Source organism: Stenella coeruleoalba (assembly GCF_951394435.1).
Source record: "Stenella coeruleoalba genome assembly, chromosome: 9".
NCBI lineage: Eukaryota > Metazoa > Chordata > Mammalia > Artiodactyla > Delphinidae > Stenella > Stenella coeruleoalba.
In genome coordinates, this window is record NC_137155.1 from 37,739,782 (window position 1) to 37,757,953 (window position 18,172).

General features: G+C 35.8%; 1 protein-coding gene across 17 annotated transcripts in view; it reads left to right on the forward strand.

Moving 5' to 3' along the window:
• The first annotated feature begins 936 nt into the window (after positions 1-936).
• Positions 937-18,172, forward strand: part of DGKB (diacylglycerol kinase beta) — a 909,303-nt gene continuing 892,067 nt past the window's right edge. For 16 of the 17 annotated variants that reach the window (XM_079932538.1, XM_079932527.1, XM_079932534.1 and 13 more), the window contains exons 1-2: positions 937-1,061; positions 4,227-4,320. The gene's annotated coding sequence lies outside the window, so the exon portion shown is untranslated. The remainder of the gene's footprint in view (positions 1,062-4,226; positions 4,321-18,172) is intronic. The other variant, XM_079932546.1, reaches the window with a different exon arrangement.

The following is an 18,172-nucleotide window of genomic DNA, read 5'->3' on the forward strand; positions in this document are numbered from 1 at the left end:
CATGGTACTTTTAGAATCTAAAAAAGGGTTCTAATTTCTTTCAAAATTGGAAGAAAAAAAATAAAATCCATCTTGGAGTATATTTTTCTTTATGCCAACAGTTGTAAAATATGTTTATTTATTTTTTTATAGATAAAACGGTACTTTGAAGGCAAAAGAGTCTAGGGCCCATGAAAGTCAGAATCTGGCCCTGCCTAGAATACCAGAATAACCAGAATACCTGCATTTAAGGAGCGCACATAACAAGGTTTCCGAAACACTACTTGAGCAGTATAGGGATATGCGATCACTGCATTATGAAATAAGGGGTACATTAGAGGGGTTAGACCACACACTGCTGTGGGACGCCCAGAGAATGAAGGTCTGGAAAGCGGATTTGGAGGCTAGCTCTCTCGAGTACGGGCGTGGATGGAAGGGTGGACGCTGGCAGGGGAATCCGGGAAGCAGGCTTGTGCAGCTGAGGGAGCAGGACATGGCGAACCGATTGAAGGCTCCGTAGGGCTGTTGCCGCTGCATCTGTTGGGGGTGGGGTCGCGCTTTGTCCCCACGGCTGGCTGCCTGGCAGAGAAGTGGGACATGGCGCAAAGAAATGCGAGGCAAGCTTGAACGCACCGGCAGGCACTCGGCCTCGGACTCTGACCACAGCCAACTGGACGACTTTTGGAGGGTAATGACCGCTTCATTCCCGCCTTCCAAAACTCCAGCAAATCGCTCCTGCGGCCACACATCTGAAGCCTCCGGGAGGAGGATTCTGGGAAATGTAGTTCCGGCTTAGCCCAGCGGGGTGCAAACCGCTTCACCTTTTGACCTTCAGAGGATAAATCATTTTCACGTGTTGAATCAATTTCACCTGAGCGGCGTTGTGTTTTTCCACGTGAGTGCAGTCTTTTCTCCTTCCGCCTCACTCACTAGCTGTGGGGTCTGGCGGAGGTTTTCCGAGCTTCGTGATTCTCATATTTCGCACACGAGAGAGAGATGGGAAGGTCGCGCGCTGCGAAAGATTGTGAGGACTGAATGAGACAGATAAGGTGAGATGTTTCTACTACAGTGTCAGGCACGTGGTAAGTGTTAAATAAACGTTACTATTACTAGTTTTCATAAAGTAGGCCACAATTCAAGTGAGTGACTCTAATATAACTGAAAATAGTTCTAAATCTGCGTCGTCACAGTGTTATTTGCGGTCTTGAGCACTTAAACCCAGGGAGAAGCTTCAGACTATCTAAAAGGAACAGTCATTAGATGGCTGACTTTGTAACAGCAAGTTTGAAAACCAGTAGAAATCAAGGGAATAACATCTTCAATTTGCTGAGAGCAAATAACTGTCAACCTAAAACTATCAAGAATAAAGCAAAATTTCACACGTAAGAGATTTGCTGCTAGGGAAACTTCTCTCTTTTTTTTTGAGCTTTAAAACTTTTTTAATGAGGCAGTAGAGAAACTTTTCGTAATAGAAATTCTAAAATACGTATTTTTAATGGAAGGAAAATAATTCTGGAAAGAAAAAGTGAAATCTGTAAGAGGAATTGTACGTACAGATGTAAAATGTAACTAAATCTAAGTTATTAACACTGCTAAAAATAGTGTTAATACTAATACTTTCAGTAACTGATTCCTTCTGGTAGCCTTTACCACTGAACAAGAATCACCTGGGTTTCTGTGACTTGTTTTGAATCTTTGCTGTAGCAAAAAGCCCAAAATGTAGCTGTTTTGCTTTAGGTGGGGCATCCCTCTTGCAAGGTTGGAAAAGATTCCAAAATTGACACCTGAATTTGATGTTATGACAGGCATATTCTATATTGAATAAAGGTCAAAGTAATAATGATCAATCTAGTACAAGTGTAGTATCTAAATCAAGAAAAGAGTCTATGTTTCAGTATTCTTTTAACCATTACAATTTTTCAGGGACTAGACTCACATACGCTAGACCCTCAGACCCTGCCTCTCCAATCCGTTCTCTGAATCTATAAGCCTGTTGTTTTCCTTTTTGTTTTGTTTTGCTTGTTTGTTTAGATTACACATGTAAGAGAGATCATTTGATAGCTCACTTAGCATAATGCCATCATGGTTTATCCATGTTGTTGCAAATGGCAAGATTTCATTCTTTTTTATGATTGATTGGGTAATATTCCATTTTATATATATATATCTCTCTCACAAATTCCTTATTCATCCATCAGTGGACACTTAGGTTGTTTTCATGTCTTGGCTATTGTAAATAATAATGCAGTGAACATTGGGGTGCACATATGCTTTGGGATTAGTGTTTTTGTTTTCTTCAGCTAAATACCCAAAAGTAGAATTGCTGGGTCATATGATAGTTCTATTTTTAATTAGTTTATAAACCTCCTTATTGTTTTATATAGTCGTTGCACCAATTTTTATTTCCACCAACAGTGCACAGGTGTTCCCTTTTTTCCACAGCCTCACCAAAACTTATTTCTTATCTTTTTGATAATAGCCATTCTAACAGGTGTGAGATGATATCTCATTGTGGTTTTGAGGGACTAGACTTTTAGAGCTTATGCAAATCTGACTACAACAGTGGCTACTACTTTTCTCCTGGTATATATTCTTCCTTTCTTGGATAGAGACAGAGTTCCTTACTTTTAATTCATCACAAAGCCACCCAGAATAGAGACTACAGTTTCCAGTCTCCCTGGTAACTAGCTGTAGATCTGAGATTAAATTGTGGCCAATGAGCTACATTGAAAGGTAATGGATGCAAGTTCCAGGATATACCCTTAAGAGGAAGGACTATGCTGTCAACTGTCTGCCACACCCAGTTTTTTAAGGCCAGACTGTGAATGTGGTGGTGAGCAATTTTGGACCCTGAGGAGGAGGGTCCAAAACCCTAGAGATAGCAGAGGAACAAGAGGGAAGAAGCCTGAGTCTTTGACTCTGCAGAGTGCCTCATCAGTCTGGACTTTCAGGCTTATTTAAGTCATTGTTATTTTATATCTGTGATACTTAATTGAACTATATAATATGAACTGAATAATAGAGTGACTATTAAAAAACACATGTATATAAATATATAGGCACACTGAAATTTTTACTGCAAACATGGCTTTGATCTTTATATTTTATGAAAACAACATTAACTTTTTTATATGCTGTGAATACTTCAGTAATTTTGAAATCCACTTGATATTTTAGAAGACAGTACTGTGATCATGAGAGTACTAGAGAAATCTGTAGGGGATGTTCCATGATAATACTTTTATCTGCAAAGCAGGTACCCTCCAGAAAGAAACTGTGTGCCTTTAAGACTAAATTTTTGTGCCCTGTCCAAATATATAGATCATTTTAAGTAAAAACAGGAATAATATGATATGATCTTTTTTGGTTTAATTTTAATAAAACTGTAATGGAATCACAGAACCAAGACAACTCACATATCTAATCACTTCATTTTAATGAAGAGAGCTTTGACAAAAATAGCTGATTGTTTCCTTTGTCTAGACAAAATCACTTTGTAGAAGGTATCAAGCTAACCTTCCTTTTTAAAAGTATCAGGAAATGGTTAGATTACACAGTATGTAAGCCTACCTTTCATGCAGCACTAAATAATTCTATCACATCTTTCTTTTAATAATTCATTTGGGATTACAATATTTGAGCCACATGTTAAGCTTTGTGTTTCATGTATAAATTATTTACATTCTTCCTTCTCTCAAGAAACTAGTGACTTAAGTTAGATTTACAATAAGAAAATACTGACCTTACGGATTTAAAGACTCAGTTACCAAAAATCTGAATATACGTATTTCTATAGGATTAACTTGACAAGACTTAATGCTTATATTTCAAAAATTATAAAGTGTATCAGAATTAACTGTATAATTGCATTAACAGTTTTATATCAGAATTTTATTTGCTACTTATGTTTTGAGTGCAGGATTAAACCTGTGCTTTTAGTTTTTAATCTTTTACGTTTAATAAATCAGCTCTATACTAAGAATAGAAAATTTTCAATAACTTAATTTTTATAAGGAAAATATAATTATATAGATATTTTAATAAGAAAAATAACTTCTCCTTTTCTAACATAAATTTTTCTTTAAAATTATTATTTATGAGCAACACTTTAGAGCATAGTATCCCTAAAATTTGAAGGTGAAATCAAAGTTTTCCAATGTTCTCTGGTTTGGAAGAAAATGGATATAGGCAATAGCATTTGCTCTACAGTGTAATAATGTAATAATCATTAAATTTCTCTGTTACAGAATATCCTAAAGAGACATGGGATAATAATCCTAGCATCTTCTATTGTGAGAATAATGGTGATTGACATTGTGAAGATATGGAAGAACATGTAAGGTGAGAATAGTTTCATCTAAGATATGGTAAAAATGACATTTTGTTTTCCTTTTAAACACTGTGGTTTATTGTTTTAAAAATATGGGAAATACAGAAAAGACAATTACACATAATATCATCTTGAGATAACCATTGTTAACATTTTGATATATTTCTATTGTGTTGTTTATTCTGAACGTGTAAGCTTATATAACTACAACAAATCTATAACTCTATTATAGCAAATTTACATTGTACTCATACTTTGATAGACTTGACACTTTCATATATTTTAAATAGGTGTTTTAATAACTTTATTTCATAAGATTTTTGTAATCATTTGCATTCAGAAAGCAATTATCTTTTCAAATACTATTAATAGGAAGCAAGTTGAAGATGGCATTTGAAACATCATTTATTTATTCACTATCTTACCTCATCTTCTTTCAAAATTATAGGGCAGTAGTCTGTGATATTTTGACCCTATTGACGAAAATAAAATTATTATGCCACTTGTCCTGCTCTCTTGCAAATAAAACTTAAAAATGTCTCCAGACACTTGTGACTCTTCAGAACATCTTGGCACTGAAATCGTGATGATACCCAAAACTTTGTAGCCTGCCTTAAATGGGCAGGTATAGATATAGATGTGTAAACACATCATTACAATTGAGGAAGTGCTACTACAGGTAATTGTAATATACTTTGGAAGCACCTATTATTCCTTACTAAAAATATGTATGGACCACTCTCCCCACACATACACACCACTTGAGAATGTTAGGGGATTTGTAAGAATCATGTACTTCTTTTGTTCGTTTTTCTTATTTGCACTTTTTAATGCTTTCCTGGGTGCAGATAGATAACCTTTTGAGGTATTTAATTCTTTTAATCTTTAGTTTCTATTGTGTGAAACAGATTTGAAGAAAGTACTGTACTCTAGTGTTATTTAAGTAATTAAAAAATAATTATTCCTTATAAATCAGAGATACAGTATAGAACATTATTGAGAAAGTCAATCAGATGCTAGTTTCTTTGGATTATATTACAGAATGTTCGACTGCATAGCTGTGGCGTACTCACCTGCCTAATAACACCAATAACACCTAATAACACCAATAAACTTAAGGCCCAAGTTTCTAGACCTTAAAAAGGCAGTATAATTTCTGGGTGTGACAACAGTTTATGCATGTGAAAGAGAAATATTTATAAATATGGTGTTCAGGTTTGACACAGATACTTATCTTTTTATACAGGGCAAGTAATAGAAATGTAAGACTGTTCAATAGGTCAGTGATACAGCAAATACATATTTTATCATAATGTGATTATACTATAACATTTCCTATTATATAATTTACAGTGTATGCTATTCATCAGTTTTTCAATGTTCTTGCTTTCTAATTTGTGCATAATCTACCCTGTTTGAGCATTTGCAAAATGAACAGTACTGAGATAGTGTTCTCCAGGATGATTAAAGTCATTCTAAAAATCTTCCCATCACTCCTTCCATTCTAAGAAAACATGACATTTTAATGAGCAAGCTGCTCTATAGTGGAGAAACTTTTACTGTATATGTTTTGCATATTTTTAAGTAGAAGATTTACATGCCAGTTCCTTCTGTAAGCCTTGCTTGACAGAGTAGAAGCATATTTTTAAGTTCCTTCTGATTATGAATATGGCACAAAAGACCAAATGTTTATAGAGTGTAAATATTTTACTCAGGGACCAAAATGACTTCTACTGTTAAAGTACCTCTCAGTTGACTATAGTCTACGTGCTGCATCCGTTGTACCTTGGCATCCTGCCAGGTGTCTGGTAAAGGGAAGGAATGGGAGAAGAGACAGGCACAAAATTTAGCCCTACTGATGGGCACATCCTACCACCTCAGCTTGTCACATGCGGGTTTAGGGCAGTAGTAGCAACAAGTTGTTTCAGCAGATTTATAGAGCATGACTTTAGGGGGTTCTGCGGAATGGCTGGCCATGAAGAGAAGTTGGCCTTAGAGAAGTCTGTCAGGAGACAGTGAGATTTCCATTCATCAGTCTGAGATTCAATAATAGAAAGACTCCAAATTCTTGGAGAAAACTGTCAGAAGAAAGACAGACATCTAAGGCTAATTGAAATTCCTAGACTGGTAACTTAGGTAGTTACTAAAGAACTAAGGAACAAGCAAGATTTCTGGAGCCTAATCAATGACCAAAGGCAGTATAATTTACAGTCAGATTGTTGAGGTCTAAATCCTGGCTCTTCAGTTTAGTAACTCAGATCAGGGGCTGTGATATAAACTCTTTTTAGCCTTTTGTAAAATGGAGATAATAATAGTACCTATTTCATAAGGTTGTTTAGAGGATTAGATGAGATGACTGTAAAGTAAGTTTCTTGGCTTCATTTCTGACACATCAGGCTTTCAAGAAATATTAAATAAATATTAGCAGTAATTACCGTGGCAAGATAATCACTTTGGTCTTTTCTGTCTGCCGTCCCTCTCTCCCTCTCCTTCCTTGAGGTAGCCATGATCTTTGGTGTTCCATAGCCTCAGGGGAAGTTGCCTTGCTGGGCCAAAAGTAAAAGTGATTTAAACTCATATCTTTCCTTGCCATTTGATGCCTAAAAGCCTTGGGATGAAGGAATTGGGGAAATGCTTATGAGTGTAAGTAGAGGAGGAAAGGAAAATTTGAAAGATCAAGAGGAAAGACAGAGGTATTACCTCTTGTCTAACAGTAGGTGAGAAGACACCAAAGATAAAGGCTGTAAGGAGAGACTGGATGCTGAACAATAAACATCAGAATCCCCAGTCTCAGGATGGCATTCTTGCTCTAAGTAAACCATGAAAACAGAGTTTCCAGATTAGAACCTCTTCACAGGTACACGGTAACAGTTTTAGTTGTGACTCCTAAGGTTCAAATGTCAGTGTATCTGGCTTCCTTTCCCAGGCCATATTTCACTAACACCTTGAAAAAGAATGGGGCCCCAATAATGACTTAATTAGAATTTCCCACCTGCCATGTATAGAGACTGAGAATCTATTCTAATTTGATTATTTAATACCTATTTAAAACAGCTGTTTCCTGTGTACTTGGGTTTGTGGATTGTGATTCAGATGTTTGACATTATGATCATTAGCACACTTTACGTGAGTAAGGACTAAAGGATTAGGAATATTACAAGAGTTCAGAACCTTTATATTGAACCTTGTGTTATATAGAGCTGGGGCTAAATGAGTACCTTGTGGATCAGGTAATTTTTGACTTTGGAAATTAGCATAAGGCTAAGCTCACAGGCAAAGGCACACTGATCAACCTTTTGGGAGGAAGAGAAATGCTGGCTGAAGTGATCTTTCTTAAGCTCTTTTAACATGTGCTTTAAGGGAGCTCTGTTAATTTATGGAATATATGTCCTAGCTTAGTTCTAAAAATTTACCAAAAAATTAAGTCTTATTTGACACTAACATCAGTTTAATTTTCAAAGATGATTTTGTGCTATAGTTATCAATATTGAAATTAACCCGAATAATGTAACCACCATTTTTACTTGGAAGTATGTACCAAGTGTACTAACCTCTACAAAGTCAAATTTGTAAAATTTCATTCCCAGCAATTGCTTTGAATGGCCTTTAGGAACACAAAACGAAACTACATCTTGCCTAGCACATAGTTTTATTATATAATTGGATTAGTCGGAAGTTGGGGATATCTCCAAGGAGACAATACAAAAACAACAAAGGTAGATGAAAGAAGATTGAAATTGGAAATTGGAGCCTATTTAACACCCAAAGGGTGAGGTGTCTCTAAACATAAATGCCATCCTTGCTGGAGTCAGGTGACTAGACAGTGAACTGTTTGAAAGATAGAAGTCCTTAGGCTCTTTTATGAAGGCCAGGACCCTAAAAGGTGAATAAATCATTCCCGGTTGGTAGCTCCCCTGATTGCTAAGAGCAGAAGATGAATATCTACCCTGGAAGAGCACTAATTAAGTTCAACTAAATAGAAGCCTATAATCGAAGAGCACCAAACATATAAGTAAACGAAGGGTCATGAGTAAGAGTCAGTAGGAAAAAGCTGTTAGTTTAGGAGCCCCAATAACCTCAGCTATTGGAATTGTATGGGAAGCAAAACTTGACCTTTACCTTCTTCAGGTTTTCAGATGGGCGGGAGAATTTAATTGACATAAAACATATTACCAAGAGAAAAGCATGCAAATATAAGTTTTATGTGACAGAAGGAAAAGAAGATCCAAAGAAGTAACAAAACCTAAGTACTTTTATACTAGTTTGAACAAAGAGAGGCAATTATGAAAAAGTAACTAAAATATATAGGGAGGCTAATCAAAGATAAGAATTATTTTAACAGGGTCCATTTGTACAGAATTCTCTAGGCTTTGACTCCCATCACAGAATGTTTCTTTTCTCCTGGTACAGGGAGGGCATCTTTTATATGAGAGTTTTATCTCGTGTTCCAGGAAGAAAAGAGGAGATCAGAATGCACTTCTTACGTCTGCTGTTTTTCAAGTAACTTTAACTGAAAATAATCCTTATGCCAAAGTGGCATATTTTGGGGGTGGCATATTCTGCCACCCTTCAGAATCATTATATATAAAATATAAAATAATTATGTATGAAATATTTAAATAAAAAGCATAAACCATAAAATTATAAAAAGGAGAAACAAACTATTCAAAATGATTAGGATATCTGGAAGAGCCAAAATAAACTTTAAGAAAGAAAAATATAATTATTGAAATAACTTTAAAAAATCAGTATATGGTTTGAACGGTAGATTAGACAAAACTAATGAGGTACTGGTGAACTGAAAAATAGATCTGAAGAAATTACAATATGGCACAGAGAAGCGAGGGGATCGTAAAAATAAAAGTGAGATCTAGCTATTTAGAGAATAGAAGTCCTGGTATCAATATATATCTAATTTAAATCCCAGAAGGACAGAATAAATGAAGTGAAAGAAAGGTAATATCTCAGAAAGTGACCATTGGATCGTTTCTATTACTGCTGAAAGATAGAGTAAAAGTAACCAATGCTTAAAACTATTGTAGGGAAACACAAAATCGAAAAAAAATAAAAGCAGATCTTAAACGATATTAGAGAGAAAAGACAAATCTCCTCAAAGGAGTGCCAATTTGACGGACAGTTGTTTGCCAACAGCTATAATGGATGTGATAGATCTGAGAATAATATCTTCAAAGTTCAGAGAAAAATAAGTGTAAACCTAGTTTTTTGTAGTTAACCAAATTAATTGTTATTCATTACTGCTTTAATTCTTCTAGCTCAGTTTCAAGCACTGAGTGAATTATTCTCTACATTTCATGGCATATTTTTATTATTCTTCTGTTACATTTTTATATTTTATATATACATAACTTAAACATAATATATAATTTATATTATTGTCAAGTGCAACCTCTCTTTTTATTAGTTTATTTTTACTTCTTTTAGCCAGACTCTCTAATTTTACTCTATTCCCTTCCACTCCCTATAATGGCCAGGATCTAATATATTTAAAGCATAGTCCGTATTTGAATATATTTTCGTAAAATGTTAACTAATGGCAAGGATGTGAATCAATGGCAACTTTTACATATGGTTGAAATACACTGGAAATCAATTTGGCAAAGTCTTGTAAGATTAAATATTCACATACCAGATGATCCAGCAATGCTATTTCTAATCTGCACCCGTTCCCTGCCCTCAGAAGATTCTTATACCTGACCACCAGTCAACAAGAATATTCATAACAATGCTCTCAAGAATAAAAAGTGTGAAGCAATTAAAATGCCCATTTTTAGGAGAATGAATATCATAAGCAGTGAAAATGAATGAACAACAGCAGCAGTTACCAATTTGTGTGAAATTTAGAAACACTTGTGAGTATAAAAAGCAAGTCAAAGGGCTTCCCTGGTGGCGCAGTGGTTGAGAGTCAGCCTGCCGATGCAGCGGACACGGGTTTGTGCCCCGGTCCGGGAGGATCCCACACGCCGCGGAGAGGCTGGGCCCGTGAGCCATGGCCGCTGAGCCTGCGCGTCCAGAGCCTGTGCTCCGCAACAGGAGAGGCCACAACAGTGAGAGGCCCGTGTGCCGCAAAAAAAAAAAAAAAAAAAAAGCAAGTCAAAGATGGCAACATACACTATAATAATATTTCAGGGAACTCAGAAACAAAGTAAAAAGTATATGTCCCATAGAGTTGCATATTATATGTGATAAAGATAGAGTTGCATATTATATGTGATAAAGATAATAAAAATATGACAAGGAAATGGTAAATATAAAATTCCATATAGTTGCTCATCCGTTGGTACTGTGCAGAGAAGGGGGTAGGAAGATATAGATCACAGCGAGGGATGTTGGAAATGCTCTAGACCTTAGTTTGGGTGGTGAGTTCTGGGAGGCATGTTTGTTTCGTTATTAAGCTTCATAATTTACATATGTGATTTTATATATATGATATTTGTATGTTTCAAATATGACCTAATAACATTTTAAATAACTTGATTACAAAGCTGTTTTACCATTTTTAAGAATTTTATTTATAGAATCCATCTTTGTATTACATTTAATTTATTAATTATGCCTTCATGGACATTTTATTAGGAACGGTTTTGTTTTCTGCTGATCAGCTTCATTAAGGTTAATTGATATTTTACCATCTCGAGCTGTACATTATTTGTGATTAGATAAGTATTGAAAAATTGGTATTTGGGTAGCAGTTTGTTCTGCTCCTACCTGCTTAACTAGCTCTTGGTTGTATGTGCTGTATTATATCACCCAGACAGCCATGTTGTTTTAAATGCTTTCAGGTTAATTTATGTCTCTGCAGTTTTGTATAGAATATACTCACATAGGTAATTGGAGTTTTGTACGACTAAACTTGATGAATACTGATTCAACAGTTCATTGCGTCAGAGTGTATACAGTGTTTAGGATGTCATGATTATGATTTACCTTGTCCAGGTAGTACAGTGGAATCTAATTACATGCTTTGTCTCTTACTCTTTGCTTAAATCATCCAGGAGTAAGTAAAGTCATCAGACATACAGCCTGTACCTTGCCATTACTACTTACCTCACATTTCACAAATAGTCTTTCTGAGCATGTGAGTGACGAAAGCAGTTTCCTGTCTTCAGGACTGTCTAGAGGAACAGGTTCAGAAACAAGTAACAATTATTCGAGATAAAGGTACCAATAATAGATGTATTCACAAAGAGAAGTGTGATCAAAGGGGAGGGTGGTCATGAGGAGCAAGTGGAGGAACTTGAGAGTTGAGCTAGATTTGAAATGACTGTCAGATATCACTTGGTGAGTCAAGAGGATAAGAGACTCACAGAGCCAGGCTGCAGCTTGAACAAAGGGCAGGAGAGTGTTGGGGACTCAGAAGAGATGAGGAGACTGTACTTGTCAGAAAACAGCGAAGCAAGGCAACAATTTTGCACGTGAAGGCCTTCTGTATTGTTTTACTGCCTCTTACCTCATTTCTCTACTATCTTTCCCCCTCAACACAATCATATTGCTCTTTTAAAAGTACTTTCAATCGTGTTGCTCCCCAGTAAAAATAATCACTGTCTTCCCCTTGCACGTGGTAAAATATTTTCTGGAGCTTGAGCTTAAGGACCTCTTCAGTACGATCATAATAGTTCTTTTGAACCATCCTTCCTATTAATCTACTGTAAAACTAGTTCATCAAAAGTAAATCTGTCCGCTGTCTTCAGTCTTCTTTCATTTGCGTGCTGATCTGCATTTGCTTTCACCTATCTGCCCCCACTATGTGTCTACATGATTCTACCACCAATCATCAAGCCTTTTATCACCTGTTTCAAGACACGTAGCAAGTTCTGTGTCCGACAAAACATTCTTCAAATCCCTGGGGAATTATTTCCTCTTCAAAATTATCTAGAGTACAGAAAGTACAACACTAATCTCTTAGCTATTTAAATAATAGAAAACAGAGAATATGGGCAGGGAAAAAAATCACAAATTAAAATAAAAATCTTCAGGGCTGAAAAACATAAGTTGTGAGATCAAAAGTATCCACTGCTTTCCAAGTAAAATGAATAAAAAATAATTGCTCCAGTACCTATCATTTTGGAATTTCTGAACAGCATGGATGAAAAGTATATTCTAAAATTTCCAGAGATACAAGTCATTGACAAATGGACACAAAGTGATCAGAAATTTGGCATATTTGAAGGCTGTGGAAGAAGGCCTTTAAATTCAAAGGGAGAATAATTTTCAACCTAGGAAACGTATCAACCAATCAGGGAATGTAAAAAATTCTCAGTGATGAGTTAATATAGCTTAACCTAGTTCTAGAGCCCAGGGATTGACTAACATCATATCCTTTTATCCAATAAATTGCAGAGCTCTAACTTCATTTTGCAGGCAGTTAAGCAATATTCTGCCCTTCCTAGAGCACTGTTTTATTCAACAATGATAGAAACTATTCTACAGATAAACAAGTCTCCATTTGTTGATGGACCCAGTGCTTAAGCCAAGACTCTCAGGAGGCTGTGGAAAGAATCTTCTCCTTCTGATGTCTTTCTGAAGTTGCCTCCTCTTAAACAAAGTGCTTTCATCTATCCACAAAAAATTATAAGCAGAAAGATTTGAAACAGAGTGATATAACTATTGTCGTTGACAATTTTGAGTTTTTGAAGCTCATTAAATTATTTTGATATTTTAGAATTATTTTGCATAAACCAACATTCTGTATTCAAGGAAGTTAATTATTTTAAACAACACAACAGATGTGATACTCAAGATGAGAAGGGAAAGCACTGCTCACTCATTACTCCTGATAAGTATATGCATATATTCGTAATACACACGTATGCCAGATGTTATATCATTGAGGTTAAAGTGATACATAATTTTTAACACTATTTTTTTCTTTTCTCTATTATTTTAAGTAATACTTCAAACAAACACAAAATTTATTTCACTGTAAAACCAATGGCCAAGTGTATTAATTCCAACAATTACATGGATTACATGACTGAAATATTAATATCCTAATCTGTTCCCTTGTTTTCAAATATTCCTTTCCTTGTTCACTCCTTGTGTTATAGTTTCCTTGATCACACTTCACAGCAACTAGAGACCCTTTTTTTTGGTATTGGAGCGTTTTTTAAAATGACTTCCAGGCCCAATCATTTTTTGAATGATGGGGAGGAAGGAGTGGAGAAGGGTTGTTGAAAATATGATATCAACATTCATGAAAATGTTCCATTGTTCTAGAATATTATTTTTAGTTTCAGGAGAGAAAAACAAAAGGATAACAACAATATAAAAAGGTTGAACCCTATGCAGATAAAAATAAAAGTGAGGTATTTATGAGTAGAAAAGCAATCTCATTTTAAACATGAGAAAATAAAAAAATAAAAATTAATAAGAGTTTCTGAAGTATAATTATAATAAATTTGGGAACCATTGCCCTAAACAAACCCAAGTATCCAGAGATCAAATTAAATATATTTTATGCTACTTAAAATAAAAGTTTATTTCTAGTTTAATTCATACACCAAATAAAGTAACATATTAAAATCGCAAAAAAGGAGAGGAATTGTATGTAGCATTTTACAATTTCCTATTTCCAGAACATATGTCCTAGATCTCCAACTTTTATACAATGCAGGTTTTCCATTCCTCTCTTCAAATTAAACCTTTGGGATTACTCAAGCGTGACTGATACACTTAGATACTATCAGGCATTCAGTACACGCTATGTGCCTTGGATTTACTTGACAAGTGACAACAAGGCTATATTGAGTTAAGCACAGACACTATCACTAAATGAATATTTGCAGGACCCGCCTGTGGTTATTGTCATACCAGAACAGGACTCTTGTTCAATATCCTGTCTGGGAAGCGGCCTCTACCAGATGCTTCCAAAGAAGGGCAAAACCACCCATAATGCAATTGTATGGACATGCAATTCTGTACCCCTGAGGGAAGACACTTCATGGTGGTTCCAGGAGGTGAGGCACTCATACTCTGTTCATATTCCTATGAAGACTGGTCTTTTCAAAGAATACATTTTTAAAGGACTTTTTTGATTCCAAAATTATTTTAAATAATAAGAAATAAGCTTTGTTTCCATTAGAGGACTAAATTTTATTTCATTTAAAGAAGTAAGACAAATCACGTGTTCAAAAGAATTATAAAATTCCTAGTAGGCATATAGATAAATAGTTTTACACACACTACTAATAACATAATAAAATAAAAATTGTGAAAGAAAGGAGGGTTACCTAGAATATTCTCTGCTACACTGGTGAAAACTGAGTAATTTCTTCAACTTCAATAAACCTAAACTTTTTTTTCTTTCCTTTTTCCTTAGAAATCCTCCCCCGCACCCCTCCACCCCAGCTACATGGAGATATGTCCACAGTGGCTTCTTGGCTTCCCTTCTGTCTGCTCAGGGCACCAGGCATATCTATTATCACACATGCTTAGATGAGTTATAATCAACCACTTTCACTACATTTCCAAGAATGAAAAATTAAGCTAATTATTAGATTTACAACCACAGAGTATCAGATTTAAAAGATTCTGTAGGAAGAAAAGAAGTGCGATTTCATTAAAATATTGACTTTAAAATAGGAATATTTAAATAGAAATACCAAAGCAAATTATGAATATTAAAACACACTATTCTTAGGAATACTTCTAGTTTAAAGCCTTCAGTTTTACCTTAGTGATTTCATCGTGGAGTGATTTGGATTGTTGTCTCTAGACCAGCAAAAGTGGATTATCATCACTCAGTCTTCGAAAGGAGAAGATTTTGTTTCCAGTCATTAATTTACAATATAGTTCTCTCAGTATCTTCCATTAGAGCTGATTTAGTAAACTTTTTCTCAGTGTGAAAAGATCCTGGAGACCCTGATGTGTAAACTAGAGAATAGATTTGTTGGGAATTTATTAACATATTACTCACAGTAAGTTTCAAGGATGAGAAAATGTTTGTCATTTCAGGACAAAGGATCACGACAGTGCTACATTATGAAAAGGGTATCTGGGGACAGAATGAGTCTTAGAATCATATATTTACATGTTGTTCTTTCATTTTTAGATTTGGTCACTTGAATTTTATTTTTACATGGTACCTATCAAGAGTATGTATTCTTTTATTCCCCATGATGACAAGCAGCAATAGATTACAATAAGAGGTTATTTTAAGAATTTCATTGATTTTCATACTTCTGCTTAGCCAAAAGACATGCTCTATGATTGGTTAAATTTAGATATTATTATACTTTTTACATCTTTCTTACACTACACAGTATACACTCTGTTTTACAAGCATCTCTTTTATACTTACAGTGTTACTAAGGTATATTACTACTGGCTTCATACGGGCAACACTTAGATTCAAGGAGTTTAAGTATTTTTATGGAAATAAATAATTAGTAGGTGGTGATTTCTGAGTCAGAACCCAAGTCCTGTAATTTCAAACTGAGTGTAATTTCCATTAGGCTATTAGTGTCTCACCAGAAGGGGGCTTAATGTGTGCCTGGTTCCCAGCTCTTTCTTTGTATAGAATATGCAGCTTCACTGAATGCCTGAGCCTAGTGACAATGTTAGCTTTTGCAATGCACATTAATATATAGAGAATATGTATGAAATACCAGGCGCTGTATTTTTTATTTTATTTTATTTTATTTGCAGTACTTGGGCCTCTCACTGTTGTGGCCTCTCCCCTCGCGGAGCACAGGCTCCGGACACGCAGGCTCAGCGGCCATGGCTCACGGGCCCAGCCGCTCCGCGGCATGTGGGATCTTCCCGGACCGGGGCATGAACCCATATCCCCTGCATCGGCAGGCGGACTCTCAACCACTGTGCCACCAGGGAAGACCCAGGCGCTGTATTTGATGGTTTATAAATATCGTCTTTAATGCTTACAATAATTTTTAAAGATAGTTGACATTATCTGTATTTTTAGATAAGAAAATTGAGATTCACGGAGCTTAACTAACATGTCTGAGGTCACAGGTTGACAGAATTCATACCCATGTCTATTTAGTTTTATGCTTCTTCCAGGATCTCCTGCTTATTTAGAGACAGAACACCGCTTTGTTTTTATGTGACTCTATTGTAAAGTCTTTTTATTTGCACTCCCAAACCCAAGGACCTACCAGTTGATTAACTTATTTAACCTGCCTATTTCTCTAATCTATTGGTTATATGTGTATATATACCCATTGTCTGGAAGACAAACATAAGACATCTAGTAAACATAAACATTATTGCAGGAGTGTTTTTTAAAAAGCAGCATTGCCCAAAAAACAGATTAATAATAGCTAAGGCATTCTAGAGTTGAGGCTGAGGAAAAAGTAAAACATGGCTGGCAGAGATCTATAAACAGTTTACCTAGGGGCCCACCTTTATGTATAGTTCTTTTTATCAAAATCAGTTACTTCTTTGCAATAAATTTTGGGTCTCTTGACAGTAGTCTGATAATAGAAAGCTACCTCTAGCGTGTTTCTGACCCCATCCTGCAGACCAGAAAACCCTCAGTGCCCCCCTGCCTCACTGGTCATTTGAATAGGACGTAGAAGCAGGGTAGAGGGAAGGCAAACTAGCCCAGGACAACTCATGCGTTCTTGTTGCATCCCCAACTTCCCAACTGGGGAAAAAGCTATTAAATAGCTATTTGAGCTTGTATTTACATGGAAGTATTGTGTTCTTGCACATAAGAAAAATATTTCAGTAGGTGGTTCATAGTTCAGTTGTCATTTGTTTCCTGAGGCCATCCCATTCCAGAAATAGTTTTCCTTCTACTTTCTAAATTTCCACAGTATTTCATAACTTTATTATAAAATGTATCAAGCCCTGCTGTCATGATTGATTCCTCTGCCCTCCTCAGTTCATTCTCAGACATTACATTAATGTTCTCCTTGGCAGGGGGCTCCCCCGTATCTTACTCATTTACATGGTTTAAGTAGGGCCATGGCTTCAGGCTCTGTAGGAGGCACGACTCTTAGAAACATTCATTTAATATCTGAATCCAGTTACAAACAATTATATCATTTTCATAACGTCTTGGGAAGTAGCTAATTGCTATTACCCCTGAGTCTACTCTACTCCAATGTTGTTGAAAAATGTCTATCTTTGGTTATATGTAAGAAATTATATGGAAAAGAGATGGAGAGGAGGACAATACCATCTTCGGTTTCCTTCCAAAGATCACATGAATATATCAGTGAATTAAACATTTTAGAAACAGGAAATGGCTTTATCTGATTCGAGTTAAGTGACTGGACTCAAAACTGTAAATTCCTCCAGTTTTTGTCTAGGATCTTCCTATATCCTGGATTATTTTAGGCCAAAAACAACACAATATGGACTGCTGGAAAATTGTATGGTAACGATAGCTGACAATCCAAACGGCTTTGGGAAAAGATCTGGGCTGTGCCTATTGGGTCACACAAAAAGAGCGTTACCAAGGAGACTCCATGGCTACCACAGAGATAAGTGGCTCAGGTAAAAGGGTAGGGGAAAAGCTGATCAGCCACCAGCAAACAGAGGACAGTACTGTTAGCTGGTTCTTGGTTTGTTGGTTTTGATCTTGTTCTGCCTGCCTTCTACTGCCGTTAACTATACATGTGAAACAATGCTTGTGCAGTCAGTTACTGCCTTTTAATCAGTTACACCATCTCTACTGAAGGTCTTCACAAATATGGTGAAACTCTGAGCTTTTTAAAACGTTCAGGCTGTGCTATAAGTTACTGATTTGAGGCATTTCACAAGAATATTTGAGACTGAATCAGATGCAGATTTAATAGAAAAGCTACAGAAAGTTATCTAAGAAAAGTGTCTTAGCAAAGGGTACATCCACTTTATTATGGTAAATTACTTAATTTTACT